Consider the following 21,048-nt stretch of genomic DNA (forward strand, 5'->3'; position numbering starts at 1 on the left):
GTGATAGAAGAATAAAGAAAATGTGGCAAAAAAGTTAAAATTGTTAGAACTGGGTATCTGGGAGTGAGGGAACAGTAAAGGTATGTTGGAATTCTATACATGGAGTTTGTATTATTTTTGTAACTGTCCCGTAAGTTTAAAAGTATTTCAAAATAAAAAGTTAAAAAAAAGAAAAAAAATTAAACAATAAGCCAGCCTGTAAGAAATCCTAGAATGAGCTGAGACTCAGCATCAGGGGGTTGAGAAAACCTTCTTGACCAAAAGGGGCAAGAGTGGAATGAGACAAAATAAAGTGTCAATGGCTGAAAGATTCCAAATAGAGTCGAGAGGTTATCCTGGAGGTTATTCTTACAAATTAAACAGATATCACCTTGTTAGTCAAGATGTAATGGAGAGGCTGGAGGGAACTGCCTGAAAACGTAGAGCTGTGTTCCAGTAGCCACGTTTCTTGAAGATGATTGTATAATGATACAGCTTTCACAATGTGACTGTGTAATTGTGAAAACCTTGTGTCTGATGCTCCTTTTATCTACCTACAGACAAGTAAAACATATGGAATAAAGATGAATAATAAGGGGAACAAATGTTAAAATAAATTTAGAGTGAAATGCTGGTGATCAGTGAGGGGGAGGGGTGGGGAATATGGTATGTATGATTTTTTTCTGTTTTCTTTTTATTTCTTTTTCTGATAGATGCAAATGTTCTAAGAAATGATCATGATGATGACTATGCAACTATGTGATGATATTGTGAATTACTGATTATATATGTAGAACAGAATGATCAAAAGTTATGAATGCTTGTGTTTGGTGTTTTTCGGTATTTAAAAAAAAATTTAAAAATTAATAAAAAAAAAAAAAGGGCAATTGTGAGATGCAGGAAGACCTGCTATTTGCATCCTGAGTAGGGACAGAAGAGGGAGAAATTTGCCAGTGTGCTCACTCCTGTTTAAACTGTCTTCCTGGAGTCCCCTGACTCAGCACCGCCTTTCCCCAGCCCCTACCCTCACTGCTGCAAAGTTTAATCATTGTACTGCCTGAGAATTTGTCACTTTTTTTTTTTAACCCCACTAAACCATGAGTTTCATGATCTTAGGGACAGTGTGTTTTGGAAGCCCAGTCCCTAACTCAGTCAAAGGCTCAAGAATGTCAGTTGAGTGAAAGAGTGAATAAATGTTGTTCAATGCAAGAAGGAAAAGGATGACTGTGGCGCGCTGGCAAGTGGGTCTCCCCATGTCCCACTCTGGCCTCCCTTTCCCACTCTGCCTAGTTTAAAGTTCTATGTAAGCACAGGGGAAGGCTGGTGGGGAAGCCAGGTCAGAAAGCCAGGCAGGACCAGAGAGTTCTCTCGAAAAGGTCATTTCGGAGGAGAAGCTGAGCTCAGGCTGTGTCTGGTGCAATGTGGACTCCCAGAGAATTCATAGGCCACCACTGCTACATCTGCCACATGGAGGCCCAAGTGGTTGAATTACCTTTTTTGATTTCTCTAAAATACAGGGCAAACCAGGGGTGGAGACTGACCTTTGGAAGGGAGAAGATCATCTGCGGCCAGCACAGATGGACTGCCCCAGATCTGGGAGTCCCAGGTCCCCTGAGTTCACCTGGGGAGTCTGTGGAGGGAGTTGGAGGCAGGGAGAAGAGACACAGGCTGCAGCCCTGTGGCAGGGCCAGTGGGGCTCAGGGGCTTCATGAAGGCCCCAAAAGGCAGGGGAACACACCCCACCCTCCACCTGGAAGCTGCCCAGGGTCAAGCCCAGGCTCACCTCCCACTTCCTCCTGGTACACTCTATCACAGTCATTTAATTTCAGCCTCTTCTTTGCAAAAGGGCTCCAATAATACGTCCCTCGCAGGGTTTCCATGAGGTTAAGCTGCAATTATGCACGGACATGGCCAACACCGCTGCCTGGCACCTGCAATACGCTGGGCCATTTAATGGCCCACCTCCCACCCCTCCCCGCCTCGGCTCTCACATGTAGGAGCAACAGGGCACAGCAGCGTCCTGAAAAATGACAGGAGTTCTAACCATGACTTGCAGTTTTTTGTTATTCTCTTGACCCAATTAAAGAAAAAAAAGAAGGCGGCTTTATGTTCCCTTTTCTCTTGGGTCCAGAGGTTGTGCTAGTTTGCCTGGCTGCGCGTGGCAAGCATTAACCAGAGACTGTGCAGAAGGGATCCTCTGAGCAGCTGCAGAGGGCAGCGCTATCCCAAGGTCAGGGCCAAAGAAGGGGCAGAAGAGACTGTGAGCAGCGGCTAGTGTGGATCCGCCCCCTTCCCCATGCAACTTCAAGGCCCTCAGCCCTAACCAGTGAGGCAGAGGCAGGATCCTCCATCCAGGCTGCCTTGAAACGGCCTGAGACGCTTTTAGAAAACAATGATGCCCAGACCCTATCCCTAGGATTCTGAGTCATCTGGCCTGGAGTGGGGGGCCTAGTCATTGCTATCTTTAAAAAGGTGCCCACAGGATAAGCCAAGGTTGAGACTCTCTGGCCTAAGGGGACTTGGCTGGTGAGTTAACATTTTCTTGCAAAGGCATCCTTGGACAAATCACTCTGCTGGGGAGGCACAGAGGCCAGGTGGAACCAGGTGTAGATCCTGGCTTGGCCACTCCCAGCTGTGTGTGACCTTGGGACTTCAGCCTCCCTGAACCTCAGTTTCTTCATCCATAAAATGGAAGATAACCACAGTCCCTCTCTCACAGGGTTGTTGTGAGTGCTGAATGAGACCTGGCATGTAAAGTGGTTAGCACATTATATGACATGTAATTACTACTAATAATAATTCTTATTCTCTCTTGGATCAAATGCTCTTATTTTCTACATAATCTGGCAAATGGTATTATTCAATGCCCTCATCACTGGATTCTGCAAGTTACTATGTGAACAGGGGTATAACCATGGACAATTTCCTTTCTTCCCAGTTCATCCAAAAATCCCAGGAAAATCTACCCAGGCCTTAATGTCCCCAATGGAGACAGTAATTTAACTTCATATTGGACTGTTTCCAAAGCATTTTTCAGACATTATCTCAATAAATACCTGACTCTGTCCTCATGAAAATCCTGTGGCTCCTTCTCAGCCTGGGTGAATAACAGCCTCAGAGCTGGGCCCAGCAGGCTGGGACAAGACAGAAAGGCCAGCAACTCAGGTACCACCTCTTCCTTCAACAGGCATAAATCTCAGAGATGTGTGCACACAGTACCCAATCACTCTTCTTTTTTTTTTGCATGGGCAGGCACCGAGAATTGAACCCAGGTCTCCAGCATGGCAGGCGAGAACTCTGCCTGCTGAGCCACCATGGCCCCCAATCAGACTTGCTGACACCTTGCACCCAGGCAGCAACTGGACTTTAAAAACCAACTCTTGTTTCCTTCCCGTGAAGGGTGCTATGGCTTGCCTGCCAGCCTGTCCTTCCCCTTCAGCCCATAAGCTGAAAATGTCATTGTGACCCTAGGCCTGTGCTCAGGAGCTCTCTTCCTGACACCTGCTCCTGACAATGCAGAAATGTGAGTCCAAGGGATAAAAGGATACAGGGATACACTGAGGGCCCAGGAAGCCATGGAGGACTGGAGCAGTTGGGGGAAACCTGGACTGACTCCTCGTTAAGGCATCACCTCTTTCCAAGGGCAGCTTTTCCTTAGTGTCTTTACCTGTGCATCAGTTTCCTAAGGCTGCTGTCACAAACTACCACAGAATGGGTTGCTTAAAACAAAGGAAATTTATTCTCTCACAGTTCTGGGGGCTAGAAATATGAAATCAAGGTGTCTGCAGGGCCCTGCTCCCTTTGAAGGCTCTGTGGAAGAACCCTTCCTTGACTCTCCTAGTTTCTGGTAATCCTTGGTGTTGCTTGGCTTATAGCTGCAGCACTCCCATCTCTGTCTTCATCTTCATGTGGCCTTCTTCCTTGTGGGTGTGTCTCTGCATGTCTTCTTATAAAGACACCAGTCATTGGATTTAGGGCCTATTCTAATCTGGTATGACCTCATCTTAACTAATTTCGTCTGCAAAGACCCTATTTTCAAATAAGGTCCATTCACAGGTCATCCAGGGCCCTAAATTGTGTGCAATCAACAAAAATGACTTAAATAATATTTGGCTTTCAAAACATGATCCTAAGGAGTACATGGGTAGTTCAGTGGTAAAATTCTCACCTACCATGTGGGAGACCCGGGTTCAATTTTCAGCCCATGCACTCTAAGAAAACAAACAAACAAGTAAGATAATTACACAAATGGTGCTGCAGTAAAAGAATATTCACATGGTAAAAGAATGAAATGTAACCCCTACCAATCAGCATACAAAAAAAAAAAACAAAAACGGAGAACCATAATCCTGAAATAGGTCATGTAAAGTACTGAGCTGGATGTCATCTGGGAGTATGCAACAGATGCCGGTGCCAGAGATGTGTTAGAGGGCTTCCTGTATATCCAGATAGAATGGGCTAAATGGCATCTATAGTCTGACCAAAGCTAATGTAGAAACTGGCATGTGTACATGCATAAATGTGTTTGCATATGTGCATGTGTGTACGTGTGTGTGTGTTTTGGACTAAGGGACAGAGGGAGAGGCTGAGTAATCTGGAAGGATCTCCAGACTTCCCTCCCTGACATCAACTGTTATAGTCTGACCAAAGCTAATGTAGAAACTGGCATGTGTCCATGCATAAACGTGTTTGCATATGTGCATATGTGCATGTGTGTATGTGTGTGTGTGTTTTGGACTAAGGGACAGAGGGAGAGGCTGAGTATCTGGAAGGATCTCCAGACTTCCCTCCCTGACATCCTGACTCCCTGTCAGGATGACCTGTGAATGGACAGTTGGATGACCTGTGAATGGACCTTATTTGAAAATAGGGTCTTTGCAGCTTTAATTTATTATATATTGGAGATATTCTGCTAAAAACAGTTTGAAAACCACTACTAGAGGGGAATGGCTAATTAGTGAAGACTTTTGAGCAGAAAAGTAACATGGTAAGATTTGCATTTTAGAAGTTTCACTCTGCTTGAGAGTGGAGAGTGGACTGGAGAGAAGCAAGAGTGGAGGCGATAAGGCCAATGGGGAGGGGACTAGGATACTGATGGCTGAAGAACTAAGGCAGTGGTATCTAGAGGGGCAGGGCTGAGGGCTATTTAAGAGGTAAAATTAGAGATGATTGCTGGAATATGCAAGATGAGAAAAAGGAAGCATCTTACATAACTATGGTCTGGAGGACAGTGGTGGGGGTTGCTGAGTTGGAGAACATAGGGAGGAGCAGTTTCTAAGGGAAGGTGGATAAGATGAGACTCAGATATGTGGGTCTGAGGCTCTGTGGGACACTCCAAGGGGAGATGGTAAATTGGCACTGAATTTTCAAGTCTAGACTTCAATGGAGAGTTCTGAGCTCTAGATATAAATCTGGGCTTTCAATATATAAATGATATTTAAAGCTGAATAAATGAATGAGATCACTTAGGGGGAAAGTAAAGCTAGAGAAGGGAAAATAGCACAAATGAACCCTGAGAAATCTTATCATTAAGAGGTGGGTAGTAAAAGAATAGCCAGATAAAGAAGCAAGAGTAGGTATATGTTCATGGGCAGCAGGATTGGGATTGAAAGTCTGAAGCTCAAGAGACAGTTCAGATTTGTGAGTCATCAGAATCTAGGATGTAATTAAAACTGTGGGAGAAAATGGGAGTGAGAAGAACAGTGGGCCTTAGAAACAGCAAATTTTCTGGAGGGAAAGAGGAAGAAAAGACCTAAGAGAGGGTAAAGGCTCCGTCAGGGAAATATGAGGAGAACAAAGACGAGGAGCCTCAGAGGCTGGTTCAGCCAGGATGCTTTCAGCTGCAGGTAACAGAAGAGCTGATTAAAACTGGCTTAAGTAAAGGAACATTTATCTTTTCACAAGAAGTCCAGAAATAGGTAATTCCAGGGTTGTTTCAGTGGGTCATTTAGTTAGAGTTTTCGTGGGCTTTCCTCGTGGTTGCAAGATGGTGAGTTTTCACTGATAATGTGGCTCTTTGTGTACCCATTATCAGGAAAATAAATCTTCCCCAGAAGCTCTCCCAGTATATTCTCCTATAGATTCTATCGGCCAGGAGTGGGTCAAACATCTCTGACCTAGCTTCCAGAAGGCTGGGAAAATGAATAACTAGCATCATATCCTCCATAATAGAAACTGAACTCTCATTGCAAGAAGGCAGGAGAAAGGCTGGCATTCAGCAGGGTAACTAGTAGGCATTACATCCAGAGCCCATAGAGCAAACACCTTCTGGAAGGAGCCAGCAGTAGTTTCCACTACAGCAGAGTGTTCCAGAAATGTGAAGACAAGTGATTAACAGTACAAGGGTGTGGGGGAATGTTCACTAGAGCAGTACCAGCAAATTAGGGGAGGGATAGAAACTGAATTACAAATGAATTGAGGAGTAATTGGGGATGAGGAAGTAGAATAGATCCTGTAGACCAGCAGTTCTAATGGGGAGGAGGCGGGGTGGGGGTGGGGCAGCAGCTGATATTTGCCCCCAGGGGACATTTAGCAAGGTCTGGAGAAATTTCCAACTGTCACAACTGGAAGGCTATCATAACTGTCACTATTGGCATCTAGAGTTCTTTGGTATCCTTTCAAACCCAAGGAAGACATCTTCAGTAGGTAAAGCCAGGGATGCATTTAAACATCCTACAAGACACTAGGCAGCCCCCCAAACAAAGAATTATCTGACCCTAAATGCCAATATTGCCAAGGTTGAGAAACCCTGCTAGGGTGAAAAAATGCAGTATCAAGGAAGGTGGGTTATTAATTTGCTAAAGCTACTGGAATGTAATATACCAGAAATGGAACCGCTTTTAAAAAGGAAATTTATTTAGTTACAAGTTTATAGTTCTAAGGCCATGAAAATGTCCAAATTAAGCCATCAACAAGAGGTACCTTCACTCAAGAAAGGCTTATGCAGTCTGGAACACCTCTGTCAGTTGGGAAGGCAAATGGCTGGCATCTGCTGGTCCTTGTGCCTGGTTCTGTTGCTTCCAGCTTCTGATGTCAGTGGCTTCCTCTCTAAGCACCTGTGGGCCTTTGCTTAGTTCCTCCAGAACACAACTCTGAGTTCTGGCTTGCTTAGCATATCATGGGAAGGCACATGGTGATGTCTGTTGGGCTCTGCCTGTGTCTAGGCATCTGCTCTCTCTGTCGGCACTCCAAGCATGTCCAAACATGCATGTCCCTGTCAGCTCTGAAGCAACTATTCTCCAGGTGTCTGCATCTGAGGTTTCTTCAAAATGATTCCCCTGGGCGGGCCGCGGTGGCTCAGCGGGCAAAGTGCTTGCCTGCCATGCCGGAGGACCTCGGTTCGATTCCCGGCCCCAGCCCATGTAAAAAATAAACAAAAATACAATAAAACAAGAGAATGTTTAAAGATGTTTCCCTTTCTTCCTCCCTTCCATCCTTCCTTCCTTCTCTCTGTCTTTCCTTCCCTTCCTCCCTCTCTTTAAAAAAAAAAAAAAAAAAAATGATTCCCCTTTTAAAGGACTCCAGCAAACTAATCAAGACCCACCTTGAATGGGCGGAGTCATACCTCATCTAACCAAAAAGCCACACCTACAATCAAGACTGCCACATCTTCATGAATGTAATCCAATCAAAGTTTAAACCCTAAACAATAGGTCTGTCCCACAAGATTGGATAAGGATTAGAACATGGCTTTTTTGGCGTACATAACAGTTTCAAACTAGCACAGTAGAAGAGAGAGCAGAGCATATTCATTGGCTGGGAGAGGAGGGGTTTTAGAGGGGAAAAGGCTAGACTTACTGAACAGAAAGTGCATCATCTACTGACAAAGGTAGATCCTGTTGAACCAGGAAGGGGACAGGTCAAGAGTTGAGTTGGAGGCGAGTCCTCCAGCAGGAAGAAGAACCCCTGTGTCTACAAGACCAAAGAAGAAAAAACAAGAAGGGGAGTGGAGTCTGAAAGGTGAAGTTATTTCTGCTTAAGGACTACAACCTCACAGTGGGAGAGGGGACAACCAGGAGAGAAGGGATGGCCTGGAAGTGTTAAGGGGAACCAAGAAAGGGCAGGCACAGGCAGGAGAGGACTGTGAGGCATGCGAGGGCCAAGCTGAAGTTGGAGGATGGGATTCCATGGTGTCCACAGTCCCAGTGGCTGTGTGACTTTTACCCAAATACAAGTGGGCACATTATGAGATTGATGGCGTGGGGTGGGGGTGGGGGAAGGCCAGTGAGAAAGGTACAGAATTGCTTACAGAAGTGATAGGAAAATGGTTCTGATATTCAGCCCTATGGCCTAGGCCCTGAGCAAGTCAGTTAAACTCTCAAGACTTCCAATATCCTCATCTGTAAAATGGAATTAACAATATCATTTGTCATAGTCAGGTTCATGTGTCAACTTGGCCAGGTGGTGCTACCCGTTTGTCTGGTTGGGCAAGTGCTGACCTGTCTTGTTGCTATGAGGACATTTCATAGAATTAAATCATGATCACAATGGCTGCAGCCATATCTGATTGCATTTGTTATCAGCCAAGGGGAGTGTCTTCTGCAATGAGTGATGCTTAATCTATTTAAGGAGGATTCAGAAGAAACACTCTCTTCCTGCTTCGACCAGTGAGCCTCTCCTGTGGAGTTTGTCCAGACCTTTCATCAAGTCATCAACTTCACCTACTCTATGGATTTTGGACTCTACATTTCCACGGTTGGGTAAGACACTTTTATAACTTTTATATCTATGGATATTTCCTGCTGATTCTGCTTCTCTAGAGAACCCTAGCTAATACAGCTTGGTATTGAAAGTGGGGTGGTTCTTAAGAAATAGAATCTTAAAAATGGGTTTTTATGATTGGCTTTCTATTCTGACTAGACTCAAAGGCACTAAGGACTCTGATTCCCATAATCAGAATGATATTGCCAATCAATGGGGTGAGTTGGCAAAAGAGATAGTCAAAATATCACCACTGGATTCTTCTAATGCTTCACTTGTACAAAGCCAGGCTCTGGGGGATGTTTCTGATACTTTTAAGCAGTTTTGTGGAAATAGGAGGTGTCAGAAAAGTTACCACAGGGATAAGTGGCTTGTGGTGGCCAAGCGTTCATAGTGATGTCACTTTTTTTTTTTTTTTTTTTAAGGAAAGACAGAGAGAAGGAAGGAAGGATAGAAGGAAGGAAGGAAGGAAGAAAGGGAAACATTTTTTAAACATTTTCTTGTTTTATTGTATTTTGTTTCTTTGTTTTTGTTACATGGGCTGGGGCCGGGAATCGAACCGAGGTCCTCCGGCATAGCAGGCAAGCACTTTGCCCGCTGAGCCACCGCGGCCCGCCCCTGATGTCACTTTTTGATCCTTTGATGTCAGCTCTTCCCATCATTGTGAAGCAGAATTCACCAAGCATTGGATTGTTCACCCACTAATGCTTCTGGCACCAAGCACTCGGCTGTGCTGGCCGGGTGCAACCCGCTCCAGGAACAGTGACAGGTGGGGAGTTTGACTGGGGTGGTACACCTGTCAAACGGTAATGCAGGTGTCCTAAGACAAGCTCAAGGAGGACAGAAACCTCCCATGGAGCAGAAGGGCAAAAGCTTGCTTGATCTTGATTTTCAGTATGACTATAGACCGTGAAAGAGGGGCCTCACGATCCTTTTGACCTTTTGGTTCTAAGCAGGAGATTCTGAGAGAGCAGAGAATGACATAGCCATGAGAAGCAGAGAGTCCACCAGCCAGCAACCTTTGAAGATGAAGAAGGAAAACGCCTCCTGGGGAGCATTATGAAACAGGAAGCCAGGAGAGAAAGCTAGCAGATGACGCCGTGTTCACAACACACCTTTCCACAGATAAGAGAAAAACTCTGACTGTGTTCACCATGTGCCTTCTCACTTGAGAGAGAAACCCTGAACTTCATAGGCCTTTTGAACCAAGGTATCTTTCCCTGGATGGATGTCTTAGATTGGACATTTTTATAGACTTGTTTTAATTGGGACATTTTCTCAGCCTTAGAACTGTATACTAGCAATTTATTAAATTCCCCCTTTTAAAAGCCATTCCGTTTCTGGTATATTGCACTCTAGCAGCTAGCAAACTAGAACACCATTTTTTTCTATCTAACCTCATGGGGTGGACATGAAGTTCCAATGACAGAATTTATGAAAGGAGGCTTTGTAAACTACGAACCCCTCCCCAATGCTAGTTCTTATCATTAGTGTCGGCATGGTAATCAGGACTTTAATGCTTATGTTCATTAGGTATCTGTTGCTTCCACTATCCTCCTCCACTCCTGTATACTCAGAACTGAGGATTTCTGTCTAGTTGCAACAGGTGGACAAATAGAATTATCCCAGGACACACAGCAAGCCCTAAGACCTTCACTCTCTATCTAGGGTCAGGTCCCTGGCTGTGTAAGAATCCTCTTGCTGCCTCATCCTGGCTCCCAGGGGCCTGGTCTCATTTTATCCTATATCATAGGTCTGTTGTACAAAACTCTTTGATTAGCACTTGGAAGAGAAAGGATGTCTTCATTGCCACCTGCTGCATAATTTAATTGGAACTTAACTAAAGCTAAAGGGAGCTATGTGATGGGAAGAGAGAAAAAAGTGAGAGAAAAGGGTGGGGGAGTGAAAAGAAGCTGAAGATCCTGGTTGGCAAAGAATAGAATCTAGAAAAAGGTGGTGAATCTGGAAAAACGTGGGTCTGAGAGGAACTTCTACCTTGTTTTGCTGTACAGTCTCTTCATCTCTCACATTTGACATAGTCGAGGTAACAGGTAGTAAGAGTCCAGCCAACCCAGTGGTGGGAGAAGGGAGAGATAAGGACAATCATGAAAGATGCTGGGGAGAACAGCAGGGTACTGGGGTAAAAAGTGTCTCCCCCAAATTCATGTCTACCTGGAACCTCAGAATGCGACCTTATTTGTTTTCTTTTTTTTTTCTTTTGTAGAATGAATTATTTGGAATAATTTGGAATTAGGGTCTTTGCAGATGTAACTAGTTAAGATGAGTCATATTGCATTAGGGTGGGTCCTAAATCCAACGAATGATGTCCTTATAAAAGCTGAGACACGGAGACACCCAGGGAAGAAGGCCATGTGATGATGGCCTGGAGTGATGCAGCTACAAGCCAAGAAACACCAAGGAGTGCCCACAACTACCAGAAGCTGGGAGAAAGATATGGAACAGATTCTTCCCTTGAGCCTTCACAGAGGTTGGCCCTGCCAACACCTTGACTTTGGACTCGCACCCTCTAGACAAGTAAAGGAATAAATTTCTGCTCTTTTCAGCCACCCAGTTTGTGGTACTTTGTTACAGCAGCTCTAGGAAACTAAGACATAGGGTCACGGAGGGGATAGGTAGGTATTATGACAACTGGATAGCAGAGAAGAATGGTGGCACAGAGAGCAGAAACAGGGACACAGAGGAGGAGCCACTTTAAGAAGGAAGATCTAGTTAGTAATAGCTACAAATTTGTGTTTTGGGCCATAATTGTACAACAATAAAAGCTATCATTTGTTGAGTATCCACTCTGTGCCAGGAATCTCACCTAAAATAGCTTTTTCTCATAAGCCAAAGGCAGGGATCACTATCTCCACTCTCTGACAAGAAATCTCCAAGAGGCCATGTGACTTGTCCCAAGTCACAGAGAGTGAGTAGCACGGTCACTCTGAACCCTGCTCAGAGACTTCAAAGCTTGGGTTTTGACCCTCAATAATATAATGAACAGAAACACCCAACTCTCTGCCTCCCTTGCTTCATATATGGGATTTAGTTCTTCCATGAGCCTAGGCCTCAGCTAAGCATCCCAGAGGTTGACGTGCTTGCTGATAATTGCACCACCCCAATTTCTTGGGGGCATTTAGAAATATATATTTTTATTGATAAATCTTAACATATAAACAATCCATATATGGTATACAATCGATGGCTCACAATATCCTCACATACTTTTGTATTCATCACTATGATCATTTTTTAGAACATCTGCATCACTCCAGAAGAAGAAATAAAAAGAAAACAGAAAAAACTCATACATACCATACCCTTTACCCCTCCCTCTCATTGACCACTAGTATTTCCATCTATCCAATTTTTTCAACCTTTGTCCCCATTACTATTTGTTTATTTTTATCCATATTTTTTACTCATCTGTCCATACCCTAGATAAAAGAAGCATCAGACACAAGGTTTTCACAAAAACACAGTCACATTGTAAAAGCTATATCATTACACAATCATCTTCAAGAATCAAGGCTACTGGAATATAGCTCAACAATTTCAGGCACTTCCCTCTAGCCACTCCAACACACCATAAACTAAAACGGGATATCTATATAATGCATACGAATAACCTCCAGAATAACCTCTCGGCTTTGAAATCTTTCAGCCACTGAAACTTTATTTCATTTCTGTCTTTCCCCTTTTGGTCAAGAAGGCTTTCTCAATCCTTGGGGGCATTTTTAAAGACAATAACAGAGGCTTCCAGACCCAAGGTATGCATCTCAATAGCAGATTCGCAGGCCCTGAAACTGTTAAGAGAGGAAATAGTTTTGAACAGGGGGCCTCATGTCACTTCCTCAAACCATTAATGATGGCTTCACCCGTTCACTCATTCATTCACACAATACTTATGCAGAGTCACTATAGTACAGCGGTTTAGAGCAAGGACCTTAGAGCCAGACTGCCTGGATTCAAATCTGGACTTTTCCACTTAGCTTTGTAAATGTAATCTCTTTTTGTATCAGTTTCCCCATCTCTAAGTAGGACTAATGCTGCACAGGTGAGAGTAAATGGATTAATACACCTCAAGCACACAGAACCAGCTTGGCATAAATACTAACATGTGCCAGGAGATACCAAGTCCAGTGGAACACAGTTCCTGCCCTCAAGGCACTCCCAGTCCAGGGAGGGATCAGGGCTGCTCTGTCCACCCCACTTATCCATCAAGACCAGGACAGGGTGAGGCCAGAAAACCCTGACCTCTCCAAGGATGTTTCATTTATTGGCAGATCCTGCAGCTCCAGGGTTGGAGCCACGAGGGGCGGAATGCTCTCTCTGCATCTGAGCAGCCTGCAGCGGCTCTGCCCTCAGGAGGCAGCTGCCAACCCCCAGGACTGCAGGCCTTGTTGAGGCTACCCAGTGGTGTTCAGGCCTCTTATAATTTTCTTATTCCTTGCATACAGAAATGTCTGCTTGGCCGGGAGAGGAGAAGCTTTTAGGATACCAGGCGCTGGCTCTAACAAGGACTCCTCTCACCAGGCAGCCTGGCTGATGATCAAGTCCCCGGGTGCTGGCAATGCTGACCCCAGCACCTCACGTCAGCAGGCAGAGCCCAATGAGAGATGTTACCACCGTAAGTAGGACACTGGCCTGGCTTTGTCAGCCTGCTAAAGGCAACCACTACCTCCAGCACTCTGTGCCTTCGGATCCTGGCTGCTGCTCCAGTGATCTCTTCCTTTTACTGGAGCTTGGGCAGAACAAGGCTGGAATCTAATTTGTCTCTCTGAGATGGAGGCTTTCAGAGCCAGCCAGCTTGGAAAAATGAGATGGCAAAAGAAGTCGCCAGCAATTAGGTAATGCCTGGCTGCCCGCTGGGCAGCCCCACATGAAGCCTGCCCCAGGACATCATAGGGGAGCCCGAGCAGACAGCTGAATGGAGATTCTGGGGTTGGAGGCACATAACCAGGCACTGGGAGAAGTGGCGAGTGACATAGTCTCTCTGTGGCCCAACTGTATAATGGGGTGGAGAACATAAAGGAGATATAAAGCCCTGACCTAATCCTCATAGGATCAGAGGTAACGTGACAGGTGGTCATGAATGCTGCATTCTTCCATCTCACATGTCTCTGAGGCTTCAGTGCTACTCTGGCCAACACTGGGGGAGACACGCCAGGCAAGTGGCCCCCAGACCCAGGGCTTGGCTATGAGGTCTCTTTGAATCCCCATCCTCAGCATGTACTGAGACTTTGTGAGCTGAGGCGCCACCCATGGAGCTGGAAGGACCTGCATAGACACACTCACCCGGCCAAAAGGTCCTGTGGAGACTGCAAATGCTTCACCCCACACAGCTGCCTCCTTATTTCTTGGATCCATCTCAGGTTCTCTGTCCTGGACCAAAAAAAAAATGCTTTGCTTATACGTTTTTCTGAACTTTTTCCCAGGCTAGCCCTCTTATGACAAAATCTTTACACGAGGCCAGCAAAAATTTACCTGTAAAATTAACCTCAATGCTCTCCCCTCAGGTGAGCCTCAGGGGCTGGTAAAACCCCAAGGCCTCTTCTCCAAATATCTGCATCACTATTCTCTATAACCATGTACTTATTCGGGTGAATTTTGAAGTAGTGGGGCTGTGCTTCTGTGCAGGGAGTGAGACAAAACCAAGACTTACCTGGGCCTGATTTCAAGTTCTAACTTCATTATTTGCTAGCTGTGTGACTATGGCAAGTCACCTGACCTTTCGGAACCTCAATTCCCTCATCAAATTAGAAATGACTTATAGAAATGTTCCTCTATAAATTGTCCTATAAAATAGTCTTATAACATAGGAATGATAAGAGAGTCCTATTTTATAGAAGAGGAAACAGGCTTTGAGAAATTAAGTTGCTGTTCAAGGACACACTTCTGGTGATCGAACCTTGAGTCAACTCCAAATTCCCTACTCTCGCTATGGGGTCAGGGGAGGTAAAGACTTCTCTTCAGTTTACTTCTAAATGTTGTGGTGAAGATCAAAAGGATATCATTCTTGTGATGATGAATACACAACTATGTGATGATACTGTGAATGACTGTTTACTTTGGATGGATTGTAAAGTGTGTAAATATATCTCAATAAAATTGCATTTTTAAAAAAAGGACATCATCAGTTATCTACTAAACAAACACTTGTTGAAGACCACTGTGTGCCAGCTTTTGTCTCATGGAGTCATAAGCTGCAGGAGCAGGGCAGGTATGAGCTGAGGGGTAGGGTATCATTCCCCTACCAGAAGCATGGCGAGGAGCCCAGACCCTGGCTTGCTCCTGCATACAGCAGGTGCTGGCTTCACCCTGTGATGACCAATTCCTTTACCTCTCTCAAGGCCTCTCTCCCTAGGCTTATCACAATCCATCCTCATAACCACCCTGTATGGCAGGTCTACTTAGCCCCATTTTACAGATGAAGGGAAAGTGGATACCCAACTTGACTGCAGGATAGAAGCACCTGAGCAGCTTTTAAAAGCCCCATTCCCTTGCTGGATCCCAGACCTCTAAACGAAGAACTCAGGAGGTGAGACTCAGGCATCAGTGTGATGTGTTTTTCGTTGTTGTGTTAAGTTCCTAGTGGATTCCAAGTGCGGCCAGGGAGGAGAGGCGTCTAACAGACAATACAGGTGGATCCTGATAGTCCAGAAGCTAATTAGCTTGGGAGTTATCCAAGTCCTTTGCTTTCTTTTTTTTGAAGGCAGTGGGGTATAGGAGATTGTTTGAGGTGGCCCTAGAGCTCCTCTCATGCCCACCTTGGCCTCTTTCCAGCTGAGTGATGTTGGAGAAATTGATCTGTCCAGTAGCGTTGTGAGGAGCCCCTGTGGTTTGTAGGTGAAACAATTGGTATCTGTATTAGTCAGTGTTCTCTAGAGAAACAGACCTAACAGGAGATATCTGTAAATATGAGATTTAGAAAAGTATCTCACACACTGTGGGGATGCAAGAGTCTAAAGTCTGTAGGGCAGGCAGCAAGCTGGCAGCTCCAATGAAGGTCCTTAGCGAACTTCCCAGGAGAGGCTGACTGGCTGAAGCAGAGAGAGAGATTCTCTCTTCTGAATTCTCCTTAAAAGACTTCGGGTGATTAGATTGTGTCACTCATTGCAGAAGACTCTCCTCTTAGCCAACCGCAGATGTAATCATCCGTGGATGTAACCAACATGCTCATGATTTAAGTTTGTGAAATGTTTTCACAGCAACAGATAAGCCAGTGCTTACTTGACCAGAAAACTGGGCACCATCACTTGGCCAAGTTGACACATGCAACTAATCATCACAGTACCTATTGGGGCTTCATAAACATTGGGTTAATTTCCCCTTCTGCTGCCTAAGTTTGGGTCATTTCTTTGCTTATTCATATGTCCTCTGTAAGAAGTGAAACTCAAATCAATTCTTCCTCTTGTTGGCAACACTGCCCAGATGGGCTGTGGGCATGGGGAGGGAGAATATATGAGAGCCGAGTGGAGTCCTTTAGCCACAATATGTAGCCTCCAGGTCTTCTTCATGGTTGGTCCAAGCCTGGGCATGGAGAGTTAAACAAAGGCGAAACAGGCTGCTATGGCCACTGTGGGCCACATGCATCTTCCTAGCTTGCTGGGTGCTGGAGCTTCCTTAGTCCGGTCAGGGAGTGGTGGCCTCCTTCTCAGTCCTTGGAGGTATGTTTCGGAAGCAAGGATTAAGGGCTGTCACAGGGGCCAGCTGGCAGACAAGCCAGAAATAACAGCCTCACAAAGCATCTGTGGGACAGAGGCAATGCTCCCTTAGGGTAGAGTTTAGCACAGTACCTGGTGTGTGGTAGAAGCTCAGTGGATACCTACTTTGAAACATTATTCTTTGTGCTTTTCTTCCTTTTCCACTCCTACCCCCTAGTTCTTTGTACAAGACTTCCCCCCAAGTCTGTTAGAGGCAGCCTCACTGCCCCAGGAAGTTCAAGGTTTTAAATGCTCAAAACAGGCCTTTGAAAATCAAAAGAGAAGATTTGAGGGGTGCATAGTATAGAACTTTTATCATACTATAAAACTGGAAAAGAGACAAGAATGAGGCTCCCCATGGACTATTATAATATTCTTTCATTAATCGTAACAAATGCACCATATTAATGTAAGATGTTCATTATGGGGTGTATATAATGGGGGGGAGGGTAATGTGGGAACTTTGTATTTTCTGCATGATTTTTCTGCAAATAACAACTTCCCTAATGGAAAAAAATAAAAAAGATTGAGACTTCCCCACCCCTACCATTGCTCCTTCCACCACACATACATCAGCCCCAAAGATGAAGAAGATCCCCTGGAGGAATAGTAATGTGGAGGAGACAGCTTGGGGCTTGACCCTGGAGGAGGTTAGGGACAGGGGACAAGAGCCCTGGGGAGAGGTGAGATGAGAAGGAGTAGGTCAGCATCAGAAGAGCTGCCCCTCCATTGGGTGGTAGTGTTGGGTTGGGGGGAAGGGGAAGGCAGGGATAGGGCAGTGCCAGGTTGTCATGCTGTCAAGTGTTGAGGTATTGATGCTGAACCAATGCCTGGGAGCTGAGACAATAGCTATGAACCATTTCTTGGCATCCACAGAAGCACTGTTCAGCGCCCGTGGTGGAGGGGGGGCACAGTCTGAATGGGCCTCTACTGAAGGCTGCCAGCATGTCTGTGGATCAGATGCTTCTTTATACCCAAGACTTTTTCAAGGCCTCTCTAAACTGCACCATACTGACACCAATTTTCAAAGGCCCAGAAGAGTTAAGTTCCACTGAGACAAAGAAAAGGGGGCTTTTGCACCCAGAGTAGGGTACTAAAGGGAAGGAAAACTATCAGCAATCACTGCTCTGATGAGTCTGAAGAGAGGTGACCCCCCTCTCTCTGCCCTAGAATATAACACACATGAATGGCAGCACAGTGTAGTAGTTAGGTACCTAGACTGCACCTTTTAAACCTTGATTTTGCCACTTTCTGGCAGCAAGTTCTTGGGTAAGTCCTCAGTATCTCAGTGCTTCAGTCTCCTTGCCTGAAAGACAGAGGTGGTAATAATAGTGCTCATCTCATGGGGTGATGCTAAGAACTAAATGAATGAAGTCTTTACACTAGTTCATGGCACATAACAACTGCTCAAAAACCTTTAGCGATTATGATGCATACCTGAGAGCCAATCAGCGAGGAACAGCGGAGGAGCGAGGAGGCAGTGAAGAGGCACGGTTAAGAGATGGGGCTGGGAGGGAAAAGACTGGATTGCGAAGGCACAGCCTTGGCACCTGATACCCTTGAGCCTCAGTCTCCTCATTTGTAAACTGGGGGTTACATAAAATAACACACTCTTCGTACAATATCAGGCACATAGTAAATGTAACTAGTGTCTTTAGATAAGGAAACTGAGGTACAAAGATGTTATAAACTTGTCCAAGGCCACACAGTTAGTAAATGGGAAAGCTGAAATTTGAGTCTAGGCAGTCTACCTTCAGGGACACTGTGCCCACAGTTCAACTAAATTGTTGAAATGTGACTTATTTTTTCATTATCAGCTGTTAGCAGCCTTTTCTGCAGATGACTAAAAAAATAAGGATAAAAATAAATAAATAATAGGGGGGATAAAGGGTAAAAATTGGGTAGATTGAAACACTAGTGGTCAATGAGAAGGAGGGGTAAGTAGTATGGGATGTATGAATTTTTCTTTTTTCCTTTCTTTTTCTGGAGTGATGCAAATGTTCTAAAAACGATCATGGTGATGAATACACAACTATGTGACATTATTATGAGCCACTGATTGTGTACCATATATGGATAGGATAAGTTGACATTTGCCAAGCAAGAGAATAAATCTGTTCTTAAACCCAATTTTCAACAAGTTCTCTCTCTATCCTCTTGACAGACTAGCAGTCTTTAAACTAAAGATTATATAAAAATCCATTCAAGTTAACATATATGTACTCTTCTGGGTGTCATGCTCATTAATGGCTGAGAGACTTAAACAAGGTAGGTACCCAATCCACATACTATATGTTCACATACAGCATCCCCCTCCCCAACCCCAAATCAAAAGGTATAAAAGTCCATGCTGATGCTGCTTGTTTCAGGAGATATTCACTACCACCAAAGTATAAAGGAAGGTTTAGAAGCTGTCTTCGAATCCCTGTAGAGTAGTTTGGGGTTGTGCCTATAAACATAGACGTGGGGCCAGGTGAACCAAGCTTGACTCCCTGTTCTTCCGATTGTGTCTCCTTGGATAAACTACTCAACTTATTAACATTCGGTGGCTATCATGGCAAGTTGTCACATCTATTTTCAAAGGCACTTCTACAGATTCAGTGAGGTCAACCTGCCCAAAACAACACGTGGGGCACTTGTCAAAATGCAGCCTCCTTGGTTTTACTTTAGCTCTTCTGAATTTCATCCTCTGGGAGCAGGGCCTGGCAAGTCCTCCAGGTGAGCCTTACCCCTTAGCCTATACCCCTTATCTCAGGCAGATGTGGGAACATGGAGCCCTAGAGGAAGTTTCTGGACCATACAGCTACAGGTTTGTCCGCAGACCTCTGGTCTGGCTGGAGACCTCAAAACCATGGTCCCCTCGGAGGTGGCCTCTCCAGAGGCAGACACTGCCGGTTTGCGGCCCAGCCTCCTCAGGTCTGAGCGCTGGGGTGACCTCCCTTACGGACTCACACTGCTTGAGGGTGCGCTGCCTCCTGCCCTCCCTAAGGACGCCGCCCTTTCCCTGGCTTTGGTCCCCGCCACCACGCCTCACAAACTAAGGGACTCGCTCTTCTGGGTGACAGCCATCCTGCCGGGGCCGTCACTCTGGTCCCACACCCAGGCCTCAAACCGCGATTCAGCTAGGGAAGGGGCTCGTTCACAGACCCGGGTCCTGGGGACGTGCTGGGCAAGGAAACCAACAAAGAAACGCTCCCTCACGCCCCCCGCGCCGCCTCAGGAGCGCGCCGCACCTGCAGGGAAGGCCGGGCTGCCTCGGCTGGCGCCCCTCCCCGAGGCGGCCCCGGAGGGGCGGCTGTTACCAGGCAGACTGGGCCCTCTTCAGACGCCGTTGGCTCTCTCGCCCGCCCCCAGCCCCCCCTCAGTCCTCCCCGCGCCGCCTCCTCGCTCTGAGCCTGGCCCGCTCCGCACGCTTCTGCGCCTGCGCGCGCTGCGCCCGCGTTTGCCGCGTGAAGGGCTCTCCCCGGAGGCCGGGTCCTCGAGAGTCTCCCGGCGCTGCCCTGCGGGTACCTGGGTGGGCAGGGTTCCTGACAAAGGCCCGCCCCCACACGGCCCTCCGCAGCCGTGTCCCTCCAACCGCACGTACCGGCGGGAAGGACACAACCAGACTCTCACTGCCCCTGTCACTTGTCTTCCCGGCCTCCTTGCTACTGGTCACACACCCCCTGTGCTGGCTCTGCCTTGAGGGGAGTAGCAAGTCGCTAGTGGCTACCACCCTCTGCAGCCTCCCGCGTTCCCCTTTCTCCTACCAGGGGTTCACAAAGGTTGCTGCCCAGTAGAATCAGCTGGGCAGCTTTGAAAAATCCCTATGCCCAGCGTGCACCCAGACCAATTAAATCAGAACCACTAGGGTGGGACTCGGGCATCAGCATTTTGTAAATTCTCCCAGGCTGTTCCAATGTTCCGTCAAGGTCGTGAACGGCAGACATAGACCTGTGCTTCCCAAACTTTAATGGGCATCGAAATCTCCTGGGATCCTATTAAATGCAGATTCTGATTCAGCTGGTTTGGGAAGGGGCCAGAGACTTGCATTTCTAACAAGTTCTCTGGTGATGCTGAGGCTGCTGGCTTGAGGGCCATCTTTGGACCCGCAAGACACTGAACAGGCCTTGTGCCTTTGTCTTCTCTTGTACTGGAATAAGGAAGGCTGTGGAGCAGATGCTCAGGGGTTTGAACCCCACCAGTGCGACTTACTGCCTTGGAGAAATTGCACACTGGCTCTTTGGGTATACAGTGGGGGATTGATACTTACCTTTGCAATGTATAGTAAGGATTTCATGACCTGGCAGGTCACGAGTGCTCAGTGAGGTCAGCTGTGCCCAGAGGACTTCGTTCTCCAGGTGCCCTCAGGGCTGAATCTGCAAGGAATTGACAGGAGCAGTGGACTCTCCAGGTTCTCTCCTCTGTGCTCTCCTCTCTCCCGGGAGGACTGGACTGGAAATCAACACACTCCACTGTCTTCTAGTGGGGAGAGAGTGCAAAAAGGAGATGGGATTCTCTGGGGCTGTAGGGATGGGCTGGGGGCAGGGAGGTGCAGTGTGAGAGCCCTGAGGGGGTAGTGGGACACTCAGAGATGTCATTCCCTGGGAGAACTGGCCTCTGGGAGGTTGGCACTGGGTTGTAGGATGAGTGACCTGGGTAGATGGTGAGAGCCACGGAAAGC

At 46.3% G+C, this 21,048-nt stretch overlaps 1 long non-coding RNA gene across 9 annotated transcripts in view; it reads right to left on the reverse strand.

Moving 5' to 3' along the window:
* The window catches only part of LOC143688910 (uncharacterized), a 150,350-nt gene extending 130,583 nt beyond the window's left edge, over positions 1 to 19,767 (reverse strand). For 3 of the 9 annotated variants that reach the window (XR_013178373.1, XR_013178371.1, XR_013178374.1), the window contains exons 1-2: positions 19,619 to 19,761; positions 13,978 to 14,064 (exon numbers count right to left, since the gene is read on the reverse strand). This is a non-coding gene — a long non-coding RNA (uncharacterized LOC143688910). Of the gene's footprint in view, positions 1 to 13,977; positions 14,065 to 19,618 lie in introns of all 9 variants that reach the window. The other 6 variants (XR_013178376.1, XR_013178370.1, XR_013178372.1 and 3 more) reach the window with 5 other exon arrangements.
* Between the last annotated feature and the right edge of the window lie 1,281 nt (positions 19,768 to 21,048).

Source organism: Tamandua tetradactyla, chromosome 6 (genome assembly GCF_023851605.1).
Source record: "Tamandua tetradactyla isolate mTamTet1 chromosome 6, mTamTet1.pri, whole genome shotgun sequence".
In the NCBI taxonomy this organism is placed as follows: Eukaryota; Metazoa; Chordata; class Mammalia; order Pilosa; family Myrmecophagidae; genus Tamandua; species Tamandua tetradactyla.